At 41.8% G+C, this 13,571-nt stretch overlaps 1 non-coding gene across 1 annotated transcript; it reads left to right on the forward strand.

Annotated features, from left to right (window-relative positions):
• The first annotated feature begins 10,545 nt into the window (after positions 1-10,545).
• Trnay-gua (transfer RNA tyrosine (anticodon GUA)) lies at positions 10,546-10,635 on the forward strand. Its single transcript is given in 2 exon segments — positions 10,546-10,582; positions 10,600-10,635. It is a non-coding gene; the product is annotated as a tRNA-Tyr (tRNA).
• The last annotated feature ends 2,936 nt before the right edge of the window (positions 10,636-13,571 follow it).

The following is a 13,571-nucleotide window of genomic DNA, read 5'->3' on the forward strand; positions in this document are numbered from 1 at the left end:
GTGGTCGCTAGAAGTAGTAACAACGGGACTGCAGTCTATGCCCACAAACCGAGGACTGTTGCATGACTGCTATTAGACCGAAAGTAAAACGTTAAAGCTGATCGACTAAGTGAGCTCTACGCCGAGACAGACTTGCATCAAGTAGTGCGAGAGCAAATGATTTGTTCTGGAAAACGAATGGTCGGAATATTAAATATGAACTGTTGGCAAGCGCAGCGCAATCTGGCACGCCTTTCCAACCCTGCGACAATGGCTGTAAAGAATCACAATGTCTCTTCTTGAAGCTTGTTGAGGTCGCGACGGATATCTGTGCCGTAGTACCGATAGCGCCTTTGTCTTGCCGAATAAATCTGCCGAATGGAAAACAAGTTACGTAAGCTGAGGCAGCATGCCAACGCAGTGCATTCCAGTTCCTCATCACTGTACGTAAAGAGCGAAGAGTTACATTCGAGTCCTTCGGTAGCGCAGTTGGTAGTTTGTTGTTATTATGACACCAAATATTAAATTCGCATCTTTACGTTAACAGAGTAAAATGCTACACAGGCTGACTAGGATACTGCACTGAACATAAAAAAAAGAAAGCTAGGAGAGGTAGAGGATAGTGCAACTAGACGATATAAGCACTCTCGTGACTTCTTCTTCTATTTTCACTACAATGAGTTCAGCTGACGGAGTGCAGATACCCGTCGCCAGAGCAACTGTAGTTTTTTTTTTTTTTTTTTTTTTTTTTTTTTTTTTTTTTTGCATACTACTGATTGCTCTGTTGCGTGTCAGCTAATAAGAACTCTGAACAAATGTAGAACGTTTTCAAATAAATAACTACTGTATTTATGCCTTTAGAACAAACAATCAGATACATGATTTTTCTAACAAAAATAATCGGGAGTGTTTCATGACTAAAATGTGTGACTTCTTGCAAAAATGTCTTTTCACTGAAAAGTGCGGAACCCGATATACGTAAGAAAATTTATCGCCAGCAATGAATGAAAACTAATGCAAAACACGAGGTGTTGATGATGCTACTGCGTCCTCTACTATTCCAAGAAATGAAAATTCTGGTAAATCACGTTATGTAAAACTTTTCCTATCTTTTTTACCTGTTGTGATATAGAAGTTGATAAGTTTTATTAAATGAAAGGCAGTGGTTTTTTAACGGCATTCGATAAGTTGTTGAAAGGAGAGTATCACTAATGTATTGCATGTTACTGATAAATGTGAAACTTAGGGTATCTGGATGTGAACAAGGAGAATTTTCACGCTATTTTTTCAGAGTACATTAGTATTGATCTATAACACTTAGGAACTTGCGGCCTTATCCCAATACTGAATAACATTAGGTCAAGGAATGTTAGAGAAATTATTTATTTATTTTTTATAGCTCCATTATTACAACAATACGTCTGTTGTTGTTGTTGTCTTCAGTCCTGAGACTGGTTTGATGCAGCTCTCCATGCTACTCTGTCCTGTGCAAGCTTCTTCATCTCCCAGTACTTACTGCAACCTACATCCTTCTGAATCTGCTTAGTGTATTCATCTCTTGGTCTCCCTCTACGATTTTCACCCTCCACGCTGCCCTCCACTGCTAAATTTGTGATCCCTTGATACCTCAGAATATGTCCTGCCAACAGATCCCATCTCCTAGTCAAGTTGTGCCACAAACTCCTCTTCTCCCCAATTCTATTCAATACTTCCTTATTAGTTATGTGATCTACCCATCTAATCTTCAGCATTCTTCTGTAGCACCACATTTCGAAAGCTTCTATTCTCTTCTTGTCCAAACTATTTATCGTCCATGTTTCATTTCCATACATGGCTACACTCCATACAAATACTTTCAGAAACGACTTCCTGACACTTAAATATATACTTGATGTTAACAAATTTCTCTTCTTCAGAAACGCTTTCCTTGACATTGCCAGTCTACATTTTATATCCTCTCTACTTCGACCATCATCAGTTATTTTGCTCCCCAAATATCAAAACTCCTTTACTACTTTAAGCATCTCATTTCCTAATCTAATTCCCTCAGCATCACCCGACTTAATTCGACTACGTTCCATCATCCTCGTTTTGCTTTTGTTGATGTTCATCTTATAACCTCCTTTCAAGACAATGTCCATTCCGTTTAGCTGCTCTTCCAATTCCTTTGCTGTCTCTGACAGAATTATAATGTCATCAGCGAACCTCACCGTTTTTATTTCTTCTCCATGGATTTTAATACCTACTCCGAATTTTTCTTTTGTTTCCTTTACTGCTTGCTCAATATACAGATTGAATAACATAGGGGACAGGCTACAACCCTGTCTCACTCCCTTCCCAACCGCTGCTTCCCTTTCATGTCCCTCGACTCTTATACCTGCCATCTGGTTTCTGTACAAATTGTAAATAGCCTTTCGCTCCCTGTATTTTACCCCTGCCACCTTCAGAATTTGAAAGAGTATATTCCAGTCAACATTGTCAAAAGCTTTCTCTAAGTCTACAAATGCTAGAAACGTAGGTTTGCCTTTCCTTAGAAGCTAGATTAAGGAAAGATTAAGGAAAGGCATCGCTACATAATGAAGAATAAGATAACACCTAAAATGTGGATAAAAGCTTTGCTAACCATGATACTGGTAGTTCGACCGTCGGCTGCTCTCTACAGGTTGAGGTGTGGCGCCTTATATCGCTCCAGTCTACCGAGGCTGTGTATCGGGAGAATGACTCATGCGTGCATAGTGACATGGTCTGAAGCGGGTTCAGTCAAGTACGTTGTTCTAATTTTCATTTGCTAGAGGACAATAGTGCACAGAGATATTCAAGAAACGGGTCAAGAGAATGTTTTTGTGAAGTTTTCTGTTTATTTCTTAAAGGCTTTTTTGTTTATGTTTGTACAGTTTTGTGTATGCTTTTAGCAGTGTGAATGATGATTGAATGTGGTCTAAAGTAGATTATTTTTTTTCTGATAAACGCTGTACGAACTAGCTTGAGAAATTTTTAACACCGTTTGAATGCAGACGTCGGGGAATTTTGTATCATAATATGTTAAGTAAGTTTATGGTAAAATGAAATCTAATTCGAGTGCAAATGAAAATAGTTAACTACGTAAAGTATGAACAAAATATCAGAATGTTAAATATTTATTTCGGGAAAAAGCACAATTTGTTGATAGGTTGGTCATGGAAAACGCGGACTAATGCAGGAGAACGATGTTTTCCCATTGGCTTTAAAGAAAACTGACCAATCAGAACAGAGTATTCTTCAAGCATCTTTTCTCTTGGAGAAATAGAATGCTTACAGTAGTCTAAAGTAATCGTAGCCCAGCCTTTCAATGGCATTGTCGTGTGTAGTATGAGCTCCGAAGGAAGTTATAATTTGCCGGTTTTAGTTGTGCTACATGTTTCAAAAGTGTTTTAAAGTGAAGGCATATTTATTCCGGTGTTTTCTAGAAGGTACGAATTTTTTTAAGTAATTTTGTGTATGAGAAAAGACAGTAATTCCGCGTGGCATATTGAGCAGACCGGTGACTAAAACCTTGAGCACGTTAGACACTGATAAAATTAATAGTATGGCGAGCATTTTCATTTAAGAACAATCCGTGCTTAGTTGCTATTCAGGTTTCAGGAAATACGTTAAGTACGTTACCATAAACTTGCTAACGTGGATGAAACTGTTTTGTGCATGACCTTGTTAATATTAGCACTGGGTTGGCAGTGAACGTGTACAATATCAAGGTTCAGAATATACCAATGTTTTGCCAGTATTTCCACCTTTCATTCAAAATTAAGACCTTTCCCCGATTCTTGAAATAGTTACGTTGTATGCAGCCTGGTGCGCGTCCCAGTACTGTAGGTTTCCGCTCGGCTTTCGTACCGGTGATCTGCTGCAACGAGTTCACATGTAGGTGCAGGTAAAAGACGAAAGGAAACCGCGCCGCCGCAAGGTGACAGACAGACGGTGGGACGCCAACTTGGTAACTATGGAAACGTCGATTCCCCTAAAGACCAATGATGATGTGAAGGCTGGCTGGTGCAAACGACGCCACCCAGTTACCACGGAGACGATGCAAAAATCGATCATACATCGATCATTGATAAAATTAAAAGATAACACCGTAATATGAAGCCAAAGTGTATTTATAGGCAAAAGACTATGTGTTGATTCTATCATGAAATGTGCATAATTACATCTTTAAAATAAAACTAAAATACAAAATAAAACTAAAACATAAAGTACATTGTCAGTAAAAGAAATACATGTACCAACAACATATTAAGTCAGTTATTACATAAAAGGTCGCTACAGAACTACGAAAAGGTAACAGAATAGCTGCCTAAAATGTATTCTAGTGTAAACTGTGAAAACTAAGCAGACTAAGAAGACTTATTTTTAAGTGCTGTCTGCTTAATTTCCATAGTTGCAATAGACTGTGTTAAGAACAATTGATGTAAAAATGCCTAGAATTGCAATGACAACCTTGGCAATACAGGAGTAGCTTATTATTTATAGTGACGATTCATAGTCACTGGACAGTGATGTCATGCTGAAGGCAGGAACGGGGCTGTCACTATTTAACAACGAGCAGCTGGGCTACAGTCAGCAGTCGATTATGTCTGTCTGTGGCAGCTTGCTCAGCCAGCCCAGCTCCTGTCACCACCATGCGTATACTGTTCACAGTAATTATATTTTATAACTATTTCGCTTTATTATTATAATGATTCTCTTATCTCTAAGCTGGTTTACCACTTCCTTTGCAGAGTACGAGATCTGATGATGATCTAAGCACAACAGATCGAAACTGGTCACCAGTTTAAATAAAAATTTCATGCGATCAAGCTTTTTTTTTAGCAAATTATATTGATATACCTGATCTCGCGGTTTTCCTATACCTACGTTCCAGAAATGATCCTACTAATTGCAGTTTACTAAGGGAGTTTTGCTGTGCTTTCCTTTACCTTTGATCACTATGTGTAGCTGGCATTGATAACTGGGGTCTTTGGTCTTCCTGTATTCATAAGTAATGAAGCTTACATGAAACTCTTCACTATTTCGTGTACTTGGGTGAAGGAGCCTTCTACTATGAATGCATGTCCTCTCTGACCCTTCACATGTGTTCACTATGGTCGTTCTCACATACACTGTGCCACAACAGTCATCACCCATGCCATTCCACACATGTTTAAAACCGTCCCTAATGCATTTGCAGTGTCTACACAAACAATATGTAGACATAATGTCGTATCTTACAACTCCAAAACCGAGCGAGGCGGCGCAGTGGTTAGCACACTGGACTCGCATTCGGAAGGACGACGGTTCAATCCCGCGTCCGGCCATCCTCATTTAGGTTTTCCGTGATTTCCCTAAATCGCCCCAGGCAAATTCCGGGATGGTTCCTTTGAAAGGGCACGGCCGACTTCCTTCCCCGTCCTTCCCTAAACCGATGAGACCGATGACCTCGCAGTTTGGTCTCTTCCCCCAAAACAACCCAACCCAACCCAACAACTCCAAGGTACGATAGAACGAATAATGATACCAAGACATTTCTGATGAATTATGCTGATTTAGGAAAGCTGTTTTCTTCTCTGTTTCCGCTGTTTCATGGCCTGCTACTTTAGGATAATGTAATCGCAAATAGGAGCGAATTTAGCTGTTTGCTGCTCCTAGGCAGAGAAAATTACTTCCGTCCTTCATTTCGACATAAATGTACCAGCTACTAATCTATATAGCAGTATGTAACCGAATACTATGACTGCTGATGTTTATAATATTAATAGCAATAATAATAATAACAGTAATAAATGTATGCTTATTGAACTCACCACACTCAACTCAGGCAAAGCTGTAAAAGGCGTGCTTCCTTTGTAGCAATTTCGTCGATCACATCTTCATGGTCTACTTGCTCTGTTAGAATTCATGGAGAGGACGGCAAGGCTGTTAATTCGATCTTGCGATATGGATGACCACAAATAATTCTTGACCTTTTGAAGAGTGAGGTACAGAGCTCGGCTGAATAACCATTTGGTTGCAGCGGTTGACAAAAATATTCATAGTGCAATCTCCAAATCACATAGCCTGTAAAATGAATAACCTCATCACTCAAAGATTCTTCCAACTTTTCTTTGTAACATTGTTGCAGTTTTCTAGCACACTTCAACTGTTCAGTGTTGTGCAGGAAAATTACTCAGGAATTCAAAATTTCTATAAAGCTCCTCCAACGATTTTTTTTTCTCCAGTTCCGATATCAATCTGTCAATAATAATCACAAACGTATTCATCCGAAAATCTTTCTTTCTTTCAAAAGTGGTACCGAGTTCGGCTGTTTCGTCCACTTTCAGTTTTTTTGACTTCTCTCTTTTTGTGGTTCTTTTGTCCAGATTTATCTTACTCTTTTAGACGCCAGCGTTTTCATATGTGTAGTACATAGAACGCTTCTCTCGAACACATTGAAGTAAAGAATTGTACAGCTTTATTACAGTGCCAATATAGCTATCAACACTTTGCAACAATTTATTAGTACTCGCAGCATTAAATCTCTTCAATACAGTTGACCAAAAAGTTGCCACCATCGCAGTTTCCAGACTCATCACGCTGCTCAGCATTCCGGTCGTCTCACATATTACTGAAGCGTTTTGAGTTTCATCATCCTGAGCAACTACCAAAGCTGGTTTCTTTCTGTCCAGTTAACATTGAGACCATAGAAGGCAGGCATCGTGACGGCCAGACCAGCGTGTTTCTGAAGGTCGTTTTACGGAGAGTGAACTATTTAATTTTGACTGCAAAATATTCCAATGACTCGTCGAAGCAGAGAAAAAAGTGTACATTTGTTGCAATAAACAGCACATGAAACAGCTTGAGGACAACAATCTGCTGCACACGATACTGCCAAGTAAAAGGGAGTGAGCAGCACACGGAATATACGCAGCCGGAGGGATGATTTGTTTAATTCTAACTTGCAGACCAAAGTAAGTATCAACCATATTGCTTGCATTGTCATATGGCTGACGGCTGCATAAGTGAATGTCTAAATCATATTTACTTAGTAAGTATACTAATGATTCAGCTGATTCTTCTGATTTGTGTCCTGAATTTGGGGCAAAATATGTAAATCTTTGAACTGGAAATTCGTCTTTTGTAAAAACCCTGGAACAAAAGACAGCTGATCCATGTGTGTAATGTCGAGGATGGAATATAACACGGTGAAAAACTAAGTAGTTTCCTACACTTGATCTACAGCATGCTATTCAGCACCCTTTCTGCCAGAATTGATATAAACTCTTCAAACGTTTGAAAAGAAAGCTATGATGTGCTCCCTTTTTTTGTTTCCATGAAGTTCTATTTCTTTAGCTGGAAGAGAGCAGAAAAATGGTGTTAGCTGTAGTACCGTCTCGAAATTTCCGCAATATGTTAACCTAGACCCATAGTTGTGACCCTAAAAGAAAGATCTTTTATGGAATAGTTTTTGACCATAGCCTCAGCTCGTTTTTATACTATACGCCCCCCCCCCTCCCCCATGTTTTACTTCCGTCTCAATCTGAGATTTCAGTTTCTCCCCGCGACCGCTACGGTCGCAGGTTCGAATCCTGCCTCGGGCATGGATGTGTGTGATGTTCTTAGGTTAGTTAGGTTTAAGTAGTTCTAAGTTCTAGGGGACTGATGACCTCAGATGTTAAGTCCCATAGTGCTCAGAGCCATTTCAACCATTTCATTTCTCCCCGCGATTGTTGTCCTCTAGCTTTTAGAGCTGCCTCACATTTCCGGTGTTCACCGGAATTTTCATAGGCAATCAGCATGGACTGACAATTATTCCAGTCATTAAAGCCTTCATTAGGTTTTGCAAACTGTGATGTTCCACTAAACAGTACTGTAAACGCGGGGCCCAAAATCACTACTCTTGCTTTGACTGTATACTAAAAATATTCGTTGTTATTTCTCGCCATTCCTCGTGCTTCTGAAAAACAAACCTTTATTGAAGTGCCTCTTGCTAGCGATATGATCGCAAAAGACATCATTTATTAACCATTTCGCAGGATCGTCAGATACTGAGCCACTAACATCATTCGCTTTATATGGACCATTTCAGTCAGCTGAAAAGATAGTTTTTGCACTATTATTATTGTTTCTTATGTTGGAAACGTCTGACTCAGATATACCAGATGATGCACTATTTTCGATACTGTTCACCACATTATTACACTTTAATCTTTCTAGACACGAGCTGGAATACCTGACTATTTAATATTTAAATAACACGTTGATTTTTGCGCGCTTCCTCACAATTTCTTCTTTCTTTTTTGCCTTCTCTTTAGCGACTTTCCGGTACCGAGAACCACTTTCTCTTCTCCGTACCGAGAACCACTTTCTCTTCTCCGACTGCCACTGTTTTAATTAATATTAGAATGTAAATCACAAACTAAACACTGAACAATTGCACTCTTTACAGTTTCCAGTTAAACAGGAACTGCAAGATAAGCGGCCGGCCGTTAGAATGACTGGAGGTATTTCCTTTGAATTTGAATTAGCATGACTTGATGTCGACACCGGCTACTCCCATGCCAGTGTCAGCGCTGTCTCCCATCACAAAGCTCAGTCGCGAGCAACGAGAATTTCCTTCGTAACGTATACCACATGAGATGCCACGACACTGAATAAAGTGAATAATGGTCACATTATACGAAGCAACGTCATTGCTAAACCAATACATTTCATTTTTCCGTTGCGTGACCAGGCCGTTCATGAAATTTGAGCCAATTGTTATCAAGTGCATATCCGATTCAGTGGGAGATAAGCCCGCACTCTCTTTTCAAGAGTTATAATGAAAACAGTAACAACTTATAAGCTACCCTTAAAATCCGCCGCCCCTTTAAGTCCGCCGCCCTAGGCAGTTGCCTAGTCTGCCTACGCCTATATACGCCTCTGATGCCAACTCCAACTTTAACTCAGAAATGTTCCTCTTTTCCTTGTTTATTCTACAGTATCAGTCTACGTGTTTAGAGCTGGCGCCATGTCTTCCCTGGTTACATTAATTCTTATTATTTATTCAGACTGAATGAACATTTTTGTTCCATATCCTTTACATTTGCCATAAAAGTCGATTCCCCTGTAGCTTTAACGTGTACATCTGTCGGCTTGTTGTCACTGCACAAAACTGTAAAACCTTCATCTGTCGGAGCGACGAAACACCATTGGTGCTTCTTCACGGAGCAAGACACGGTGATTTACCAAACGGGTATCTTCAAGCCGATGGGTTGGTGGGATGATAATCTCAATGTTCTCGACGATTTTGCGAGATTGGCATAGCGATTCTGGACTGTGTGGCCTTCGACCGGAAACTTTTTATATGAATTATGTGAATACGTGATGTCTGTTCTTTCGGACTTGTGATACGTATTAAGTGAAATGGGGATGGACGGGTGAGAAAGGAAAGAGAAAGGAAAGGAACCATTGATGTCAGCTGTATCGGCACTTTGCGCGGAAATCAGTGGCGACGAGTGAAAATGTGTGCTGGACTTTTTTATGGCCCTTTACACAAATATGAAACTAAGGAAAGTGAGAGTTCCTGTAGTAAGTTTATAACTAATGTGTGTTATTTAGTTTCCTAATGAACTAACGACTAGTGTCGTTTTGAGCAGCTGCTCTATAGGATATCTCTTCTATACGCATCAGTTCCAGATTGCTGTACAGCGGGATAACTCTTGCCGAATAATGGCGCATATTTAGCTCTCTACATTGACACTGACTGAATCAACATTAAACGAGAAGATGCACCGCATGCTAACAGAACTGCTTAGAGGTAAATGAGGAGTGACACTGTTTTCTTAGGAAACTTGTCTCACCTTACTTGGTGAACCGAGTATTATTGATGAGCTCCACACGTCCATAGTGCAACCTAAACAAACATGAAGTGGTGGCTGTCGGCAATCAGGCCTGTCCAAGAACACTTATCATTTCGCATCCCCCTTTTCCCACGAACACATTCAAAAATGTTCAGATGTGTGTGAATTCCTAAGGGACCAAACTGCTGAGGTCATCGGTCCCTAGACTTACACACTATTTGAAACTAACTTATGCTAAGGGCAACACACACACACCCATGCCCGAGGGAGGACTCAAACCTCCGGCGGGAGGGGCCTCGTAGTCCGTGACATGGCGCCTCAAACCGCACGGCCACTCCGCGCAGCGTACACATTCACCCGCGTAGATTTTCGCTACTAATTGCGATACAAACGTTTACAAATCTTGCACCTGGGCGCCCCAAATGACTCTGTTAACTGTTTCATCTCCTGTATGGATATACAACAGTCGTGCTGTCTCTGGCGCCCCTCTCAGCTTGGCGCCCCAAGTGGCGGCTCTTGTCTCTAGGCCCTTAAACAGGCACTGTCGGCAACAACATAAAAAAAGGCAATCTTGACGACAGTCTGTGGCGAGGCGAGATAAAGCTCAGCCCTCGCTGGAAGAATTCGCCAGCGCAGCGCCACAACCCGCTTACATAAGCTGTGTCGACGTTCCGGCCCAGGCGCGCAGTCCGGTTTCTTGGATCTGTGCCACTAGTTAGAGAGCATTGAGTACATTCCTTCGGTAGCTCAGTTGGTAGAGCGGTGGACTGTAGTGGATACTTCAGCAGACATCCATAGGTCGCTGGTTCAAATCCGGCCCGAAGGAACTTTTTTTAAAAAAAATTTACGTCTGTTTTCATATTTGCTATTTAACAATAACTTACACTACTGGCCATTAAAATTGTTACTCCACGAAGATGACGTGCTACAGACGTGAAATTTAACCGACAGGAAGGAGATGCTGTGATATGCAAATGATTAGCTATTCAGGGCATTCACACACGGTTGGCGCCGGTGGTGACACCTACAACGTGCCGACATGAGGAAAGTTTCCAACCGATTTCTCATACACAAACAGCAGTTGACCGGCGTTGCCTGGTGAAACGTTGTTGTGATGCCTCGTGTAAGGAGGAGAAATGCGTACCATCACGTTTCCGACTTTGATATAGGTCGGATTGTAGCCTATCGCGATTGCGGTTTATCGTATCGGGACGTTGCTGCTCGCGTTGGTCGAGATCCAATGACTGTTTGCAGAATATGGAATCGGTGGGTTCAGGAGGGTAATACGGAACGCCGTGCTGGATCCCAACGGCCTCGTATCACTAGCAGTCGAGATGACAGGCATCTTATCCGCATGGCTGTAACGGATCGTGCAGCCACGTCTCGATCCCTGAGTCAACAGATGGGGACGTTTGCAAGACATCAACCATCTGCACGAACAGTTCGACGACGTTTACAGCAGCATGGACTATCAGCTCGGAGACCATGGCTGCGGTTGCCCTTGACGCTGCATCACAGACAGGAGCGCCTGCGATGGTGTACTTAACGACGAACCTGGGTGCACAAATGGCAAAACGTTATTTTTTCGGATGAATCCAGGTTCTGTTTACAGCATCATGATGGTGGCATCCGTGTTTGGCGACATCGCGGTGAACGCACATTGGAAGCGTGTATTTGTCATCGCCATACTGGCGTATCACCTGGCGTGATGGTATGGGGTGACATTAGATACACGTCTCGGTCACCTCTTGTTCGCATTGACGGCACTTTGAACAGTGGACGTTACATTTCAGATGTGTTACGACCCGTGGCTCTACCTGTGTTACGACCCGTGGCTCTACCCTTCATTCGATCCCTGCGAAACCCTACATTTCAGCAAGATAATGCACGACCGCATGTTGCAGGTCCTGTACGAGCCTTTCTGGATACAGAAAATGTTCGACTGCTGCCCTGGCAAGCACATTCGCCAGATCTCTCACCAATTGAAAACGCCTGGTCAATGGTGGCCGAGGAACTGGCTCGTCACAATACGCCAGTCACTACTCTTGATGAACTGTGGTATCGTGTTGAAGCTGCATGGGCAGCTGTACCTGTACACGCCATCCAAGTTCTGTTTGACTCAATGTCCAGGCGTATTAAGGTCGTTATTATGGCCAGAGGTTGTTGTTCTGGGCACTGATTTCTCAGGATCTATGCACCCAAATTGCGTGAAAATGTAATCACATGTCAGTTCTAGTATAATATATTTGTCCAATGAATACCCTTTTACCATTTGCATTTCTTCTTGGTGTAGCAATTTTAATGGCCAGTAGTGTACTTAAAGTGGATTACGTCCGTTTTCTGTGACGATATGTATCGGAAAACATCGAATTCAGAGGTAATTTCTGGCTGTTCTGTGCTCCTTTGTCGTCGTTACTAAGGTTTCTCATTGGTGAAACACAGGATGAATACGCAATCAAGTTATTACATTGTCGGAAAAAGCTACATATGTCTTTCATTATGTTGCAGGTGAATAGTGCAAAGCGGAAAAAAAAGAACTCCGGTTTTAACCCAGACCAATTTAAAACTCTAGTTTAAGAGCACACTCGAATGCTCATAACGAGCAAAACCAATCTGCAGGGTGTGTGTTTAACAGACATTCATTAAAATATTTTGAGGTATTATGCTGCCGTCGAGTGAATTTCTTGGATAAACCCACGTTTCGTCTCCATCTGCTATCTTGAAGAGGGGTCGCAGCTTATTTTAAACGTTGCGGTATTATAAAACGTTTTCACTGAAATAAGACCGAGCGAGGCGGCTCAGTAGTTAGCACACAGGACTCACATTCTGGAGGATGACGACAGTTCAAACTCACGTCCGGCCATCCGGATTTAGGTTTTCCGTGATTTTCCCAAATCACTCCAGGCAAGTGCCGGGATGATCCCTTCGAAAGAGCACGGCCGATTTCCTTTCGCATCCTTGACACAAACCGTGCTAATGCACCTTCTCTAATGACCTCGATGTCGACGGGACGTTAAACCCAATGTTCCTTCTTTTCGCTGAAATAAAAGGAGCATAAAGACGGACACGTGATGCTCGCAGTGATGAACTGTCGTCTGCAAAAACCATGATTTTCCTACAGTTCATTATAGACGTTACTGACCACATAGGGAAGATACTGAAGAAACAGAATATCGCCGTAGTTTTCAGCCCCACCCGAAAGTTTCTGGATCACCTAAGGTCGGCAAGAATGCCCTCAGAGCGCTAGAAAAAACAGCAATTTCCACGATACCGTCTAGCTGAGAAAAAGTGTATGTGGGTACTACAAAAATAAATAAGCGTCAAGGTTAATTTCTGGGAGACACATTTTGCAACCAGAAGACCATCACATCTGATTTCATTACGCAGGTCCTGGCTGCCACTAGATGTTACTATGACACATACAATATTGCAGCGCCTCTGTTATTCTGATTACGATGTATGCATGTCCAAAGGAACAGGCACTGCGGCGACCACAGCCGTTACGAAATACATCAAATGAATTCGCAATTGCGAATAACGACTGCCATCAGCTGTAGAAGCTATAGAATGGAATAACGACAATGAAAATTTGTGCCGGACCGGGACCCCAACCCGTCTTTCCGGCTTATAGCGAGCGCTGTGATTAGGTCTGTTCCACCTTTAAATTCTTACACGATCTGAGTTCAGACCGGCGTGAGCCAGATCGGTTTCTATCCTAAGACTATTAATCCATATTAGTACGAAAGGACCATATGGTTAAAA

This window comes from Schistocerca nitens, chromosome 2 (assembly GCF_023898315.1).
Source record: "Schistocerca nitens isolate TAMUIC-IGC-003100 chromosome 2, iqSchNite1.1, whole genome shotgun sequence".
In the NCBI taxonomy this organism is placed as follows: domain Eukaryota; kingdom Metazoa; phylum Arthropoda; class Insecta; order Orthoptera; family Acrididae; genus Schistocerca; species Schistocerca nitens.